At 40.6% G+C, this 19,673-nt stretch overlaps 1 protein-coding gene across 3 annotated transcripts in view; it reads left to right on the forward strand.

Annotated features, from left to right (window-relative positions):
- Positions 1-876: 876 nt before the first annotated feature.
- cuedc1b (CUE domain containing 1b) overlaps positions 877-19,673 on the forward strand; it is a gene marked incomplete at its 3' end in the record, with an annotated part of 38,492 nt that continues 19,695 nt past the window's right edge. For all 3 annotated transcript variants that reach the window (XM_084065473.1, XM_084065472.1, XM_084065474.1), the window contains exon 1: positions 877-1,053. The remainder of the gene's footprint in view (positions 1,054-19,673) is intronic.

Consider the following 19,673-nt stretch of genomic DNA (forward strand, 5'->3'; position numbering starts at 1 on the left):
TTACTACCTGAAAGACTCCCTAAACCCTGTGGCCCCCAGCATACCCCCATACCAGGTATAAACAGCTTTCTAACTTTGCCATTGTGCTTTTGCTGTAAAAGTAAATATATAAATATGAAGATATACTATATATACACACACACACACACACACACACACACACACACACACACACACACACACACACACACACACACACACACACACACACACCATCATGTGTGGGTTTGTGAGTGTGTATACCATATGTCCTGTGTGTGTACTATGTAAGTAAAGATAACTTAATATAAAAGGAATACAGGATTGACAGTCTTTAGGGTGGTAAATAGGCCTATTCAATTTATGTGCTTTTCCTGTCACATCAGTTCACAAATCTTGCTGCTGCACTTGCACATTGCTAATAAGGCTTTAAAATTTGGGTGAATTGCAAACTGTGTGAGGTGGGGGTTTTCCCACCTATATATGCAGTGGTGGCTTATCCAACGGGCTTGAGGTGCTAACCCACCTATGGGGGTGGGGCATAGAGTTAAAGGGGTGGGGGGGTTAAGCTTAGAGGGGGACAAATGGGCACATCATTTAAAAAAATATATATTACTCAGTCAGAACTGGGCATGATGGCGAATGACGCCCCCTCCCCCCCGCCCCCTCCATGGAGATCTTTTTTATTTGAATAATTTATTTTATTAGTTTTTAGGGTTAAGGTTATTTTTTACATATTGTAGGCTATATATATTATTTATTTAAGCCCATTTATTTATTTTTGTTAGACCAACATTTCTAACCCCGCAAATTCAAGCTCTTCTTTTGAAACGTCCTGTGCATTTCACCCATCTGCCCACTAGGAAGCTGTATGGTTCTTTATGTTTGGATGAAAGCTGCAGGCCTCCATCAAGCCTCAATGATGTCCACCGTGCTCTTCCAGTTCCACAGAGAGGACTAGTGCTTCTCCTGGCTTTTTGCTTCTGTTCTGTTCCACTCGCTGAGCTGCGGGTCCTTCTTGGACAATTTGCAGAAGAAAATTCCGAAAACTGGACCTATATCGATCCTTCACGAGTAAGTAACCGTAAACAATGACACAGTTTGCACCGTTTTCATTTCGGAAGATTAATGTTGTTTAGTGATAAAACAGTCGTGTGTTTTGATTTCTCTTTACTTGGGGTTATAACTGTGAAAAGTGTGTTATCTGCATTCTGCACTAGACATGCAACAAAGAAACAAATGCCACAACCTGGTTGTGGTTTAGAAAGGAAGGGGTTAGTTAATGTTTTGGTCTAATAATGATGTGACTGAGAGGCCCTGTGTTTGACAATCACTCCTGTCTGTGTGCACCTTATCTTGTTTCTCCCAGGACACATTTTGTCAGTTATTTCTAGTTTATGCCAAGTTCATCGGAGAACAATTATGTCATTTCAACTCGAGAAAGTGTCGACACTTTTTCCCCCACTTGAAATTACGTCATTTTTGTTTAAAAATACGTCATTTTTGTCGTCGAAATAAAGTGGCCGACGGAGGAATTAATTAAAACCTTAACGTTGGTAGATACTAATGGAGCGTGACAGCTGGTGGTCTGACCTAAGGTGAAGGCAACTGTTTGAACTAGAATGTTAGCGCTATTACTTGATATGTTTATATATTTATACATTTATACATGTCGTTAGCAGGACAGTTGGTTTATATCTCATTGTTTGTGAAAAACCTGAGATGGCTGGTAGCAGGTAAGCTAACTGTTAGCTATAGCTCAGTGTTGCCATATGTTGTGAGAGAAATGAGCAACCAGGTCTAGGAAAACAAGCCCAAAAGAAGCAACTACTAGGTCACAAAAGAACTTTGAAAATAGCCGCTCTACAAGCTCACACGCATTATGAGCTTGTAGATATGCTATTTTCAAAAAATCTTGGAATGTTATTTTTAAACATTCTAACACAAATGCACCGTGGTACACAACATTTTCATGAAAGAAATTGAGAACCACTGGTTTAAATAATACAAAATAATAATTGGGAAGCAACCAAGCAAGCCTAAATAAGCAACTACACAAGCCCAAAAAAAACGCAACCTTCAATTTTTACAAGCAACTTTACAGAAAAAGGCCAAATTCGCTTAAAATCAGCCGACATGGCAACACTGCTATAGCAGCTACTACTCCGTCGCGCGAGGGTGTCGCTTGTCAAAAAACGGATCTGCAAGACAGTTATCACATGTTGTTAGCTTGCAGTCAGATCTATTCTTTTGACACGCAACACCGAGTACATAAACTAGGTTTAAACAGTGATCCAACAATGCAGACAGTCTGAGACAGAGGAGGAGGTCATTTTCGTTCGTTCAAAAAAATAAAACATCAGTCGTAAACAAGTGGATTAACAGTAATTCCCCACAATGAAGGGAAAAAGCATTTTTATGCAGTGTTTTTCAAAGTAGAGTCCTGGAAGTAACCCCAGGGGTACTTGAGGGTCAAATGGGAAGTCGTTTTCACTATTAAATAATACAAAAATGTATTGATCGACTATTTTAACAATAGTTTTTAATGTCACCACTATGCATATTTTTGTCTAAATCAAATCATATTTTCGTATCAGTATCAGGGCTAATTTGGGGGTCCATATGATATGGAAAAAACAGCCAGTGGCCTTGTGGTTAAGATTGTCTGCCCTGAGACTGGGAAATCAAAGACTATGAAAAATGGTACCCAATGCCTGCTTGGCACTCAGCACTCAGCATCAGGGGTTGGATTGGGGTCACTGCCACATACTAGCATCATATCCATGGGCGTGCTGGAAGTGGTTTTCATCAGTGGGGGGGCTAGGGGCTGCTATGATGTCTTCTATCCTTTTCTTTTTTGTAGTGTGTGTGTGTGTGTGTGTGTGTGTGTGTGTGTGTGTGTGTGTGTGTGTCATACAGTAGGTGCACGGTACACACTTCCGCAAGGTGCACTGACTGTTCAGAACTTCACAACGAAATCCATGAGCAGAATATGCTAAACAGTAGTTACACCCGTCGCATAAACGACAACAAGCCCACGTTACCCTGAACATCCAAAAACAAAACTGCACAGCAGCAGTGTTACAAAGAAAATACTAATCCGCTATTTACAGGTCCTGTATGCATGCATTAACCGCACAGTGGGCAGTGTTCGTTAAATAAAGCCATGCCTCTTACCTGATGGGGCATACACAAAGGTAGCATTGCACTCTGGTGTGTTGCTAATGAAACGTCTGACAAAAGTTATTACAATTATTATTTTGCACAGTGGCGTTTTAAATGTGGAAGTCTTGCAGTACCAGATTTGACCACCAGGACACGGCAGCTTCAATAATCCTCCGGTCCTGGGGGCTTGGGTGTGCCTGTGTATCAAGGTGCTTCACGCTACGGCAACAGCCAATAGAGTACAGAAGTCCTGACGTCACTCGTTCATCCCCAGGTTCGTAAAGTAATTTCGCTATGGAGAATAACATTGGGTCATCATAGAATCGTCTCATATAAGAATTCTGGTCCAAAAATAAACAAACTGTTCTGGCGATATTGTCAGGGAGGAGGTTCTGTATCGTTTATGATAGTCAGTCACTTATATTTGATACAGTCTGTTTCTGGCGAAAATTTTACTAATTCGGCGGAAGTAACATTAGCGTTTTCTCACCGTCAGTTGATGCTTCATATCCATAACAGTAAAACCGCCAGAGTCATTTGTTTATTTTTGACACAGTTCTTATTTGACGCGATATTAAATACGTCTATAGGGATTCAGAATGGGGGTGGAAAACCGCGAACCAGGTAGACAAACCTAGGATGTGTAAATTACGTCAGACTTCGGTGCTCTATTGGGTAAGGCTCATAAGCTCCTGAACTATGAGCCACAGGGACTCAGGAACTGTTGGTTCCCAAGGCTACTTACTTATGACATTAAAAAGTTTGAAAACTCCTGCTCTAAAATAGTTGATTGACTAAGCTCTTGGCATTTACATCAGATTAACAAGTTGTATATTGTACTTTGCTGTGTCTTGGGGCTCTAGTAGGTTTAACATTACTTACTTAGGTAGTGCTTGTAAACATGAAGTGAGCAGCAACAGGATACTTTTATAGATGTTTGGGTTTTGTAGTAAGCTTTGTTCTCATTTGTTTATGTGCTAAAAGACTGACTTTGAGAGCTGTTTCCGGTTGCAATGTAAGTAATTGAGGAGCATATTTTGAATTATCAATTCCTAATCGATGGAGTTTGGAGTTACACCATGGCAAGGTAACGAGTCAACAACAATCCAAACTTCTACCAAAGTGTCCTTTTGTTTTTTGTATGTGAATATAACTTATTTATATATATAAAAAATGACATATTGGACATAAAACACTTATTCGGCATTGTCTGCAAAACATTGCTTGCATTTAGCAAAAGACTATTGGCTAGCTAAATATTAGGGGAAACTGGATATAAATTACACATCTAGAATTTGGAAGTAAGTCTTTGTTTGGTGCACGGATGAAACAATGTATTAACCTGTCGCTGAAATCAGAAATGTTCTGCTGCCCACTGATAGTGGGTGTGTTTAACAAATGTTTGTGGTGCGCTCCCGGCTTTATTTCTTTTCAGATAATTGTGGGCCTGGCAACAACTTTTAAGCACATTTTCGAAAGAATGGCGTAAGATGTGGGCCTAATTATTAACCAAGAAAGTGTATAATATATCAATTGCCATCTGCTGCTAGAGCCCCAGAACTGCTCTAGCATCAGTTGAATTCCTTGACCACCAATATAGATCTAGAACAGATAAGCTCTTCTGAAGACAAACTGTCTGTCTGTGCAAGTAGAGGTGACAGACAGCCAACCAGACTTACCAGCATGGGAAGCTACTGTGTTTCTCTTGGCTATTTTCTACCAACTGGCTAGATTGTGACTCAAAGGACATGCAAAAAGTTGCATATGTTTTGCGCTATTCATTTGGTGGAATTTTGGCATTTATCAAAGGTTATAACAAGGTTCTTTGTGATAAACTCAGAACTATGTCAGTACTTTAATCTCAGACATCACAGAGCATGTCCCCTTTGTGTGTCATAGTATGATGTCTTATTAAAGCGTTGCGGTCATTCCATTAACATCATTGTCCTCCATAAGGCCTGAAACCTGTTTCAGGCCTTATTAACATTGGCTGTTAGCGTCATCATTCATCTATAGCTCTCGGACAAAGCTGCTAATCACAGAGGAAGCATGATGGAGTGACCCAGGGTCCAATCTTTTCTTTCACCAACACTTGTTCTTGCCAGCTGGAGCCACTCCCTCCTCTTCAGAGCAGTCCCCAGTTTGCATATGTCTCCTGACCTCCTCCTCGTCCCTTCTGGGGGCGCTGTGAAAAGGGCTGATAGCATAGCGAGGCCCATCTGGACACCACTAACTACCCACACACACTCTCACCTTGTGCAGCAAGCCAGCAATCAATGCACATGTGACGCCTCATGGGAACACTGTGTGTGTTCATATGGGATTGAATAGGAGGGTTGGTTTGATGGTAGGCAAACACTTGTCTTTCAAACTCTCAGTGCTACATCTATAGGGCCTTTTCACTATGCAATGTGATTTGCTCTGTGCCTCAACCACAGAACTTTCAATAAAGCTCTGTAACCATGGGAGGAAAACATCATGTGGTTGCCAGTCATTGAAATTCTAGACAGCCATAGCATTTGGCTAGATTTTCCTCTCTCTTGTGTTACTCTCTGGTCTGATACAGCAGTTCAAAATAGAATTCTGATGCCTTTGATACAGACCTGTATTTTTCAAACGGCACTAAAAGCATGCAGCTATTTGTGGAAATTCAGATTGAAGGCTCAGCTAAATAGAATCCTTTTTGTTGAAGCATTGGAATGACCATATGGATGATAAACAAATATCAACACCACACCACAGAATGTTGTCTGTGGTGAAGGATCTTAGTGAGTTGTGTTTGTGTGTGTGTATTGTAGCTCATCACTCACTCGGGGCTAAATGAAGAAACAACTCTAGCCTATTTCCCTTGTGTGGCATATGGCTCAGGAAGGGCCTGCTACTATCATCATTGTGTCATTATTAGTTTTATAGCCTGCATTCTGACAGATGCTGCAGGCGCACACAGCCGCACACATTGTGGTCCTTCATTTATCAACAGAGCGTAGAAACCAGCTTAAATTCAAGCCCAGGAATCATCTTACGAAGAGGCTCCCATGCCAATCGTAGAGTAAGAATGGACGGTGTGTTGATAAATCTGGCAGCTGCAACTGATCGTCATTTAAATAACTCCTTAAATATTCCCCAAACGCCCCGATTTTACGACATGAAGAACCGGAATACGACCAAAAAAAGGATGGAAAGCCAATAAGAAAGAGCAAATGGAAGGTTTCCCCCGCCTCACCGCTTGTCGTCATTTGTATATTAATTTAACCCATTACCGAGCAGTGCACGCTCGAGAGACATCCATACACTGCTGTTTTGCAAAATAAGGCAGTCCTGTATCCCCCGTGAGTCACGGGCCGCTGTGACACCACGTTTATGAGAGATGGCCTGGCAAGGCATTCATAATCTGAACGTTTATGGAGTGATTGAATGCGTAAGCATTAATGGATGATGGCTGGAGTGTGGTGGGATGGTTACGGTTACCTATCTCTGATCTCCCGCTGAGGTCCTGGTGGCCTAAACCCACACCGTGAAGATCACCTGCGCTGGGCACAGGTATCGAGGGTCGGGTTTCTATCCTTAACTCTGCTTGCACATAACTCCAGAGGACGGAGCTACTCTGTATATACATTTGGAGACCTCCCTCTCCAGGAAAAGATTAGAGCGGCGCCGGCCCCGAAATCCCCTCGCATGTAATCACTTGTATGGCCAAAGTCTGAGCCAGAGTTGCAATTGTATTGATGTGAATGATTGTTAAAGCACTTGTTTAATTGGGTGAATGGTTAAGCACCTAACTTAGAACATTGCAAATATGTTAGATTGTTTTCATCGCTTGATTTTAATTGCTTGTCATTATCTCACTTGGATGGAAATATTTAGGCCTTTGCAAAATGTATATTTTCACAGGGATTAATTATTAGTGTTTTAGGTATACATTTTGGAGTGGATGCATGTGTTCAGATGTCAGATGCTTGTAAGCTGTTTAGACTATGCTGCACAGCATGTGTAAGATGTAAAACATTTGCGTACAGTACAGGTCCTCCTGGAGACCTGACGTGAGATTTGAGCTCAAGTCAAAGTGACGATGGAATGATAAATCCCAAAGTTACGGTGATTTCAGCTTACGCCCGGTTTTCAGTCTGAGCAAGTCTGATATATGAGGGCCATTGTGCTTCCAGGAAGACAGGAAGAGACAGGGTGGAGAAGAGCGAAAGGCTTTGAAGTTTTCATTGACATACACCCTTGCACTCGCTCCTGCTGTCTGTCACTTTCTCCTTATTTCTTTGATCTTCCTCTGCTCAGAAGAAGGTCCTCATGCAGGAAGATTACGGGGCGTCAGAGTAGTAACAGGCTTGGTTTCATGTGGGCATTAGGGTTTGTAGAAATGGAAAACAAATTGGTTCAGTAGTGTAGAGTAACATGACCCCACCTGTGAGAAATTGTTCCGGCAAATTCTATTTTATTTTTGCTCCACAATGACCTAGAATAAAGGCACATAGTATATCATGTGGATAAATATTGTTGGCCTTAAACAAACGACTTGACGACATGATTTAATTTGCATATATATTTATTAGTATAAAGATTTTTCTAGTCTCCGACTTCAGATATGGTTTACAGTCTACTTAACATTTACCCCTTTACACACACACCACAACGATGGAACACTGTTATGCACTACAACAATGTGGTACACTTTCACACCGGCGGAGGTAGTCATGCAAGGCACCATCCTGCTCATTAGGATCAGTTCAGGATCAGACACTTAAATGCAGCCAGGAGGAGCTGGGGATCAACTCAGTAAATATCTGGCATCCAGATTGCCGCTCTTCCACCTGAGCCACTGACAAATTTCCAATGTTGAAATAAAATAATGAATGATGATTACGTTTATGGCGTGTTCCCGCCAGCAATCCGGGAACGCATCTACAAATGTCTTCTAAATCCATAACTGCTTTCTGAAAAACGTAGGTTGCTGTATCAGTGGTGCCCAAACTTTTTCACCACCATTTGACCACGGACCCGCCTCTCAAAATATTCTGTTCCAGCTAGGGATCCCCCCTGAAACATTTAAAAAAAATAGGCCTATATATTCAAAGATTTGCAAAAATGTCCACGATTTCTCAAAAAATAGCCAAAGACATCTAAAAATGACACGGACGTGTTCCTGGATTGAATGGGGTAAGTCTTTCTCATCCTGAAATAATGATAAAACACCGGAAGAAAATACAGATGAGTGCAAATGACTATTACACACATTGCCTGTGTAATGGAAATAAGCACCCAAACCCAGTAGGAGGGACTTCCTGTTTTGAAATGCATGCACAGAGTGCATGGATATATTTTTGTTGGCAAGGACGGTGGGAGAAAGAATGCAGGATGATATCGGGCCAGATCACTGAAGCAGATTGTACACAATGGCTCACTGGAAGCAGCATGTGGATCTGTGTGCCAACAGTGATGAGATGTCAAATAATGTGGTCACTGAGCTGGAGTACTGTAGCCCTGTGGTTCTCAAACTTTTTCATGTCAAGGTAAGGACCCCCAAAACAATATGTATTTGGCTGCGGAGTGCAGACCCCCAAAAATAGCAGATCTTCAAGCTCATAGCGCAAAATAATATGGTTAATGTGGTTAAAATGATTGTCATGATATATTAACACATTTTGCTGGGCCACTGGTTGGACCCCTGGGGGTTCCCCGGACCCCACTTTGAGAACCAATGCTGTAGCCTACCTGGTATTTATATGGAAAATGAGCACACTGTGGCGCTCACCTTCAGCTGAGCTTGTCAAGAAAGCCAAGTAAGATCATGACGACACATGGATGCACAAGATTGAATTTTTCACTGATAATTTCCATCCATGGTAAAGAGAAATGCAAGTCAAATTATCGTATGTAGTGAATATACCTCACCAATGAACAGACTTTGATTCTGATGGTAATTTCGTATAACATCAATATTTTTCGCTTCGCTTCATTGCAATACTTCCACCAGTGAGTTATTATATTGTAACTGTGTGAACTGAAGCTTGGTGCAGATTGAGTTGTCAAAAACAGACTGAATTGTCCTGAATTATTTATTATTCACAGTTTCCATGTGTCTGCTTTCACTGCAGTCAGTGTGCCATATATTGGGAATAATTTTGATATCTTTCCCATGTAGCTTTAAGAAAGGACTGGCAAACACTGATAAGCTGACCTATCATGCAGTTCACTGAAATGTGACATGATTCAGGTTCAACATCAGTGATTTGTCCATTTCTAATGATGTGTTGGTTCCAGGTTGTGTCCATTTATTCACTGTATAACTAAACCCCACATTGCCAGGCTACACTAGCCACTATTAACACAAATATATTTTATTTAGGCCTGTATTCACATAAAACAAATCTAAACAAAACTGCATTGTACTGTTCAGAACATCTAGCTTCATGACATCAGAGAGAATCAGGTGTTGATCTAGAGAAGTCAAGTGAATCCTTGGAACTCTACGTCAATCAATTGGCTCTGACAGACACGTCTGCTTGACCCCAGTGACCTTGCTACGTTGACTCATAGGATATCTCATAGCAATTTGGCGCTTTAGACCAAGCTTTACATCTTAACATATAACAGAGAAACATAGGACTCTATGGGCAAATGTATTAGTGGAAGTCTGTTGGATGGCTTGCTGTTAGGGTAATTGCCTTAAAGTACATCTGAGGGAAGGCTATGCCTAACAAGATGGTATGGAAGAGTAGAGAACAGAGGCCATGTATGTCACTTAAAGCATGACTAAAATCCCTTGCTGTATCCTATCATATCTTGTCTTCCCATTGCCACAGCTCCCATGCCACTGGTCCCATGGCAATGCTAAAAGCCTGAATGCTGGGCTACATCTTTTAGTGTGGAGACGGCCAGACATGACGGACTACTGTATGTGATTTATTACACCACTTTGCTATCACTGGCTCTTGGCTCCGCTCCCCTATCACTCCTGTCATCCTCCTGCCAAGGTGTTGTGTTTGGCACTGGAGACGTGCCATGACTCATGAGCAATGTGTAAATGATGCCGCATCAGTGAATGGTACATTTCCCTTTTTGTCACAACAGCCATTTTTACATCTAAATCTGTGCCTGATGACATACTACCAGCTGTGTACTAGGGTAGATAATATTTTAATTAGCATTATCCCTTTTGACAGCTCTGCACTTGAGTTAGAATATTGTGTTGCCATAATAATTACTATAAGAAATGTTAATTAATGGAGAATGGAGCTGACGTTTGCTACTTAAGTTTGCTGAGAAGATGGCTTGTCAAATATACCCTTGTAAATATCCCTCTGTCACCTATAGCATATATATATAATTTTGGCATATCCAAGTAGCAGTACACTACATGGCCATTGATAATTGTTTGGTGAATATAAGACATTGTCTTTAGACCATGAGATGTTATCGACCAGGGAATCATGCTTTTAATCAAGGAACTTTGCTCTCTTACACAGACAGTTGTCAACCATTATGCAGAGAGGCTCCAATTCTGATTAGGCCTTTTATTTTTTTAAAGAGACATCTAATGGTGGAATGTAAAAACACCCCTGGTCTCTTTCAGTTCTGGTTTTGTTGAGGAAGTCTGTCTTCCTGTTATGTGACCTGGCTCATTCCTAAAGTTTCCTGCTCCTGTAATTGAGGTTCTGTGGCACGAAAACCTGATGCAATTGAATCAACATTTGGTCTGTAAGCCTAATTGCTTCTCAGCAGACTTTCAGATTTAATTTTTGAGATTAGAAATATTCATTGATCATCAGTGACAAGTTATGAAATGTAATAAAGTCTCAGAATGGAACAATGGTCTCATAACCCTGGGTAGGTGAGATCTTCACAGGGAATACAGTGGTATGGTGGGGTTTGCCCCTTGCACGTCAAAGCAATGTGGTCTTAATCGAAGTATCATTTGTGACTCTAGCATCCGCTTGACATTAGCTGTTGTTGTAACGTAGAAAGAAGTAGGCTAATGCAGTCCTCCAGTCCTTTTGAACAGTATTTTTGTTGAAGTTGCAAGCTGTCAAAGCAAGATGAGAGTGAATTGGGTCCGTTTGATCTGTCTGGGCAGTCCGTGTGTGATCCCTTTGCCCCATGGACTAACATTCCAGATCTGAGGCACCTCCTGGTCTGACTTATACAGCGTGCAAGCAAGAGTTGATTGGGAAAGCAAAGCGTCTGTACAGTAAATTAAGCATACGGACGGTGTGAGTGAGAAAGAATGGTTCGAAGTGGAATTGCTGGGGCTGCGTTGAGTTTTAATTGTTTACAATGGGACTGCCGCGCTTTTGGAAACACCAGCAGCGTGGTGTGACGCTGAGCATTATTTCGCGCTGGCACGTTCACGCGTGGCGTTTTTATCTAGAGTTGCCTGCCTCGGTCGGTCACGGTCGCCTGTGGGTTAATGATTAATCACCAGGTTCGAGAGAGAGACTCAAGTCGCAAAACTAGTATGGTTCGTTCTGCCAAAGCCCTTCACTTTCGTTTCAAGTCGTATCCTTTGATCGGCTGGTGATATAACTTAACTGACACAAAGTATTTATGAACATACTTGTGTGGATTACGGAGAAATTTGAATAAAAACTTGATCAGGGACGTGCGCTCTGCACTTCTGTTGCAGTGTTGATGAGGATTTCATTGTGTCTGTGCGACCAAATGTCCGACCGGAGCGGCTTGGAGCGGCAGGCAGTCCTCGCTCCGAGTTCCGCTCCTACCTTTTTATAAACCCGCTCCCCCCTACGTTAAAAATCATCCCGCTCCGCTCACATGCTCTGATTGGGACTGAGGTTCAGATCAGAAGATATTATACCATATGTAGCCATATGAGGCTGCCGTTATCATATAGTCCCAATGTATTTTTCTATACCTCAGGTCTAGGTTAAGATAGTTTTCTTTGTACTGTATTTTTGTTTAGTTACTGTAGTAGCATTCAACCCTCTTCATTCAACACTATACTATACTGAATAATATTTGGAGCTCCCGCCTATTCAAGGTCAGGTTAATGAATAATGATTGTTTAATAAAGGGCAAACTAAGCTACAAGTCGGTGTCATCAATATGGTATGGGTAAGACCATTCAAACAAGACCGATACTGTAGTAGCAAAGGGTAAATACTTTCCTTTCAAAATAAATCGTTATCGGAATCGGCCGATACTGAGGGAGAGGATCGAGGATCAAGATCGGTACCCCAAAATTGTGATCGGAGCACCCCTATTTTTATCTGCTTGAGTTGAAATATGTTCAAAGTTCAATGTTTTTTGGCGAGCGCTTGGGCATTCTCAGCCGGGGAAAAAGCCTCAGTTAGTGGACACTGCTTAGCTCAGCTGCTGAATGCAAATAGGGGAAACACTGATGATATACAGTAATAACACCCTGGCTGGGTGTGATTGAGTTGTGTCATCCAGCATCCATTTCTTTCTCTTGCTTTATCTCTTGACTGTCCTGTTTAATAAAGTAGAAATTACATAAAAAAGGCTAGGCTTCGTTTGAAAGAGAGCCCTGTGTTATTATTAATACATGATTTTTTTTTGTTTTTGGCGCTACACAGATCAACTAAAACTGTTAAATAACACCACAAGTACTTGAATGTCTTGTGCCTTTTTCCTGTTTATCTGAGCCTAGATTTAGTTTACACTATACATGTCAATTACTTGTACTACATGACAGTTTGTTTTCCTGTGTAGTTTTGTAATGCCGGAACACTTCATACCAAGCCGGCATTTCAAAATGGTGTTATCTGAGAGCTTGTAACATCTGGCTGTCCTGCTTGGCCTGCGGCCAGGCAGCCATATAGGATCCCTGTTATAATTCACATCATGTGCACCAGTAGGATTCTGAGGACTCTTTCTACATAGCCCTTGAATGGGCCTGGGCAAACCCATCTGTTCTTGTGCTTGTGTATGCTCGTGCACGCAAAGTGCCTGGTATGTCATACGTTGCTGTAGCTGCCACACGCGCTGCTGTAGATTTTGCCCTATGACATGGACACAGCCGCAAATAGGCTTTTATAGTGCTCTGGCTCATGTGCCCAGATGGCTTTACGTCCTACTAGCTTACCAGGCAGTGTGGTGCTGTTTATCATTATTGTTATTCAGCAAGGAGAGAGTAGGGGGAGGGGAGCCTGACTGGAGGTCTTGGTTTGCCTGCCCCCTTTTGAGGACGAGTGGGGCCTCTCTCACTCCAAATGGTCATTCAATAGAAGAGAAAGACACATGGTACAGGCCAGAACTGAGTGCTCTAGTGTTGAATGGCATACCCGTTTACATAGAGCCCAGTAATTTTTTAGGTTTGCTCAAGATTGAATGAGTCCTAGATCATTAGTAGTAATTAGAGTAGTAAAAAAGACTAGTATTCTGTTTTGTCGTCATGTGGTGTTATTGGATACTTTTGCCAAGCCTAAAGCTCCTTACACACCGGGGCGTTTTTTTCATGCGAATAATATGTTTTTTTTTAAAACCTTATAAAGTCAATGCAAGCTTACATGAAGCGAAAAAGCAAAGCGAAGCGAAAAAGCGTCTTTTAATTATTCGGAATGAGTCAGAATTTTGCGTATATTCGCATATTCGCCGGTGTGTAATGACCTTAAGGCTACATCTACACTAAGATGTTTTCAATATAAAATGGGTTTTTAACATCTCCGTTCCACATTTGAATTTTAGCAGCACCTTGGAGTAATCTGCGTCCATACTCCAAGCCTGTCAATGTGCAGGCTATACTATGTATTTTATTTGTATTACAGATACATTGTCAGTTGTGTACAGGAGTCTTCTGACTGCAGTTTCCAAGAATTCAACCTACTGTGCTTTCTATGATGGAGTGAGTGTGCATATGGCACTAGCTTATTATAATAGTTAACTCTTTGACCGCCAGAAATAAAACATTGTTTGCTAAGCCACTGCCAGCGATTTCCGAGTGTTTTCACTAACCTTTGAAAAATCATAGAATATTTTTCTTCACAACGATCCACCCACCGAGCGCTTTAAAAGACGTAGGTGGGTCTCGTAGAATCGGAGGAAAAGAATTGTGCCGCCGCGATGTTTTCGTCAAAAAGCAACAGAAAGCAGAGAAAAAGCCAATCCAATTTTCCAAAACCATTAACATGGAAGTGAATGTGGCTGGTTTTTTTTTGCGATCATGTGATGTGCTGCTTCATTGCTTCACTGGGGGTCAAATGGTGACTCATGTGTTAGCAAATCTAGCGCCATCTAGCGTAAAGCCACTGAAAACACAAAATCTCGTCATTCTCGTCATTAGCAGTCTGCAATCTGTATTGAATGAGTTTATATAATATAATAATATTGAAATTTCACTAATAATTATGCTTGATATATATTTTAAGCAAAATGTAATGTGTAACCCATTCATGACAGATTACACCCTATAGAAATGTATATGACATTGAGTACTAAAGCTTGCTTTTACCACGAGAGGAGATACTGAGGATTACTGACCTGTTGGCAGAAACCTTTTTTCTCTGCGAGACATAATAGTCTCTGTGCGATTAAGCTTGACAGGTTGTAACCTACAAAATAATGTAAAAAAGCAATAAATGAGGTGATTGACAGTAGTACTTTATTGCCTGAGTGGTAAAATACAGTGATGATGATGAGGAAATTACAGTGATGATGATGAAGAGTGCTCACCACAGATGTAACCAAACAACCTGACCCAAATAGCGTTAGTCTATATCACTTGATTTTTGTAATGGTAGGCAACAATGTAGTCCCAGATTGATCAGCCCAACTGTTTCAATTCTGTTCATGTAAATTGACAACACGGAAAGTGAAAACGTAATTTTTTGTAACAATATTTTGGTTAGTGTGGACTTAACGCCAGTGTAACTAAGTGTAACTAATTTACATGGTGGTCTTTTCTCTGTTTTCCCGGATACATTTACAGTACTCTTGCTTTCGCCATTGTTATATCACATAGGTATCTTCAAACCTGTAGAATATTGACCTGTCCACTGCAGTTTAGGGTAAGTAAACACAAGAATGCTTTGGTTCTGGTTCCGAACCAACTTTAAGGGTTCGGAACCAATTAATTTGCCATCAAAACACTTTGAACTGGTTTTAAATTAGGCATGAGAGCCAGAACCGAACCGGTTCCAACCTGGTGGAAGAGGCACAAGGCTGTCCTCCACATCATTTCCCCTGCATCCATGATTACATTTGGAGGATTAGTTTCAGCTGAAAGACTAGGTTTGCTGGTTGGTGGGAGAAGGGTGGGGGTGCAGTCGTGCAGAGGTGGTGGTGTGGGGGCTCTCCTCAACTCTGAATAATGTGATCTAGCAGAGGTCAACCCAGGAGATTATTGTGTCACACCTGTGATGGCCCCAGTTGAAACGCTGGAGCCCAGTTGCCATGGGGACAGACGAGTGGAATCTGAATTACGTTGGGAGCAGGGACTCTTTGCTGGTCTAATGAGAAGCATGAGATTTCCAACAAGATGCCACCAGTCAGACCTTTTCTGCCTCTTTTATTTTTGGTCTGGACTACGTTCATTTTTTCCTATCGTACCCATTTAACTCGTTTTGTCTTTCAGTGTGATTGCTGTCCAGATTCTGATATCATTTTCCTCTTAGCTGGAATAATTCCTTTAATATTACTCTTAAGCATTAATCATTGCATCCATACACCTCATAAATGTTGGAAACGAATAAAGGGAAGTGTATTTTCCCGGGTGCGCCATTGAGATTAATTTGTCTCTTTGTTGTTTATACGCATTATTAGTGAAGCCAGAGCTTTAACCTTTTCTTGAGGGTCTGCATGTTTTTTTCTTTTTTGGCTGGGCTGGTAAGCAAGCAGACACGCACACAAGCACACGCGCACTCACACGCACGCAGAGGACAGAGAGCCCTGGATTCCATGCTATTTATAGCCTGGTTCTTAGGTGCAGATTAATATGATGTTGTTGGGAAGATTTCTTTCTGAGTCCATGGCCAGGGAGGGCACCGTTACAGTATACTGTACATGCACATGACATGCGTCTGCGTACACACATTAATTAGATGTCAGAAGAACTAACTAAAAGCCTGTGAGCACTCAAAGGACTGAATGCCGTTGACCTTGTACAGCCATATTGTTAAAGGGGAAGTTCACCCACAAAATGACTTTGCATTCCTGATCCAATATTCCAACATTTTATTAACTGAAGTAAATGGGAGGCCATGGCAAAATTGTATAAAACATTATGTCAACTCCAATGAACATCTCTCACAGTGTAATCACTGGGGGGAATAGTACTGTCCACATTGTAAGCGAATGTTTTAAATATCATATTGCTCTTGTTAAGATTGGCCTATTTCAATTCATCAAATATTGGATCAGGAATGCAACAAAAACATCTCCGTGAATTCAAGGCTTAAAGGTAGGGTAAGTGATTTGAGTAGGTTAAAATAATTGTTAAATAGCTCTATATTCTGATAGTACTCATTGCTATAGAGTGTTTGTTCAGTATTAGGAGTCTCCTTGTCTCTCCACCTCTTTATTAAACAGAAAATGCATTTTCGTTTCAGTTTAATTTCCAATTTTATCCAACCAGGACAGAGAACTCAATCAGGATACAGATTAAACAAGTGAAATTGTAAGTGATGACACTAAGAAATGAGCAGACAAAATTGGAACTGGAACACTGTACAAATTGAGCTTAAAAATGGATACTTTCTCCTGATTGGCTGAGATTTTGACACCTACCGAAAAATGTATTTTCTGTTTATTATAGAGCTGGAGAGACGGGGAGACATCTGTTACTGAAAAAACACTCTATAGCAATGATTACTATCAGAATATAGTATTTTAACCTTTTAACAAAATACTTTTTGTTTTTACCAAAAAATATCACTTACCCTACCTTTTAATGGGGTGAGTAAATGATATGAAAAAACGCATTTTGTGCGGGAACGTCCCCTTGAAGCCATTTAGACGGTAGACCGTGGTTCTGATGTCAAATGGCAAAAGATTGTGAGTCATTACCATTTCTTGTTGGAATGGTATGTTCGCTGCAAACCTCTCCAGTATGTTTGCTAACTTAAGTAAACATCTTCTAAAATAAGATGGTGTTTGTGCACAAATTTAATGACTACCGTTCAAGAGCAGAATGTTTGCCTGAGCGCACCTCCAGGTTTTTACAGAGATTCAAACTGCCTGTTGGGAGATGGCTTGAAAGAAAATGTTTTACCTCAGTGGCAATAAGTAAGTAAGATATTTAGTCAAACACAGGGTAAGAAAATTGAGACATTGACAATGCTTTAGTTTTGCTGATATAAGTCTTTAGATGCCTCCCTCTTTTGAATGGCAGGTAAAAGGTCAGGCATGGCCTTGTGATTCAGTGAATATTGTCTTTCGAGAGGGAGAAATGTATTTATCAGGTAGTGCATAAAATATTTATTCCATTCCACACTGTTCCATTCCACAGTGTGGACAAGTGCAGATGCAGATGTCTGTGGAATATAAAAGGCCTTTTAACCTTGTAACAACAGCATATATCCTCGCTGGTCCCAGCTATATTTGTGGAAAGCTAGCCTGTTACTTTGTGGTGTTTCATCACATTGTTTCATCATCCTCCAACATCCTGTTCCCAGGCTGACCAATCAAAGTTTTTGTAAATTGAGTGTTTCCATGTCATTGATGACACATTCCGTCATCACACAGAGACACTGGATAGCACAACAGACACACATGGCCTACGACAGTGGAAATAACCAACACATTTTTTTAGGCATACATTTTCGCACCCTTTAACTAAAGTCAAGAAATTCATATTATTTGAAATTGTTATGAAGTCAGCAGCAGTTGCATTTCTCAGGGATAAATGTATACATATTTATATATTTTTTGATGTGACCTTGTCTCAAATGGAATTTATTATTCAAAATGAATATTTAATGAGGACTTGAGTGTTTGCAGTGTATTCTGTGTTCCTAACTGTAGATGACCTCTCTCTAGACCAATGATATTCAACTGGCGGCCCGCAGGCCAAATCCGGGCCCAGCAGAGCTTTCTTGTATGTAACTAATTATTATTGGATGGTTGGTTGTACAGGATGACCATTTTGAATGTTTTTCAATAACATTAACCGAATCTTGTTAATGGTTCATGAGCCATTAACCGATCAGAATAAAATGTAGTCTACTATTTAGACTGGAGGAATGTTCCCCACTCAACTCCAAATTAAAAGTAACCAGTACTACATTTGGAGTCAAAACACTGATACAAGAACCCAAATGCGGGTAAATGTAATCTTTGGTGAGTAAGTCACCCATAAGAAAATACACCTCACTTCACGTGTACTCAAGTAAAGTATCTGGTGTTAAATTGCATTCAAGTATCAAAAGTAAAAGTACAAGTTTCAAAAGTAAAAGTATAATGTCCTTTTCTTTGTACAAACAAAACAGCCATAAATGTTTACTTCTAAGTTCTACTACTTCTCTACTTCTCACTACATTCAGAATAATGTAGCTTTCAACTAGTTCAGCCATTTATCTTTTCCTCCACTACATGCTGGGTAGCTTGCCAAAAGCTACATTGTTACATTTCTGTGGAGCACCAACATAAAAGACCACAACAGATGAGTTCTGAGTGCAGTTCATCCATCACAAACCATCCATTTGTAACCATGTCTGGGTCTTGAGTGGATGTTGTCCATTTACAAACTTCCATCTTCTCCATCTTCATCCACTTCAAAACACATAAGAGCACAAGAGCATCCGGGTGCTCAAAACAAAAGTAAAAACCTTTCATTCATACAAACATGTAAACACTTCACCTTGCCAGCCTGCCTCCAAAAATACGCTTCCATTCCAATTACCCGTCCACAGAACGCACTTCCTATTTCCTTAAAGGACAACTTTGGTTTTTTACAACCAAGGTTCATATTTTAGCTTGTAATTAAAGTAAATAAATGATGAGTGTAATTTTTTTTTCATTTACTGCTTTCAATAGTTTTAGCATTTTTTGCGATATTTTTTACAGTGGGCGGGGGCATTCTGTCCGGTGGCTAAATATGCCTTTTTTACACAATAAAAAAGGTCCTGAGGTCTTTGATGGCCAGATGTGAGTTATTGGGGGCTAGAAGAGCTACTGTAAATAATAATAAAGAAAACGCCGGGTTAATGTGTTAAAAAAATACATATTTAGCCACAGGACAGAATGCCCCCGCCCACTGTGAAAACACTGTAAAAAAGATTGTGAAAATTGCTAAAACTATAGAAAGCAGTAAATTTAAAAATGTTAACACTCATCTTTTATTTACTTTAATTACAATCTAAAACATAAACATTGGTTGTAAAAAAACAAAGTTGTCCTTTAATATCAAAATCTAAGCCTGTGCACTATAAAGGACTGGCCAAAAAAGTATCCTATCAAACATCAAAATGCACAAATGCAGTATGAAGCAGGCCCTAAGTTACCATATTGGCAGGGGTGCACATAACTTTTTAGGTCTAGTACTCAGAAGAGCACCTGGAGATGTGACTTGGTGCGCACAAAATAAATGGTCCCGTGCCGTTTTGTCAACG

Source organism: Gymnoscopelus microlampas, assembly GCF_963454915.1.
Source record: "Gymnoscopelus microlampas genome assembly, chromosome: 8".
Classification (NCBI taxonomy): Eukaryota; Metazoa; Chordata; class Actinopteri; order Myctophiformes; family Myctophidae; genus Gymnoscopelus; species Gymnoscopelus microlampas.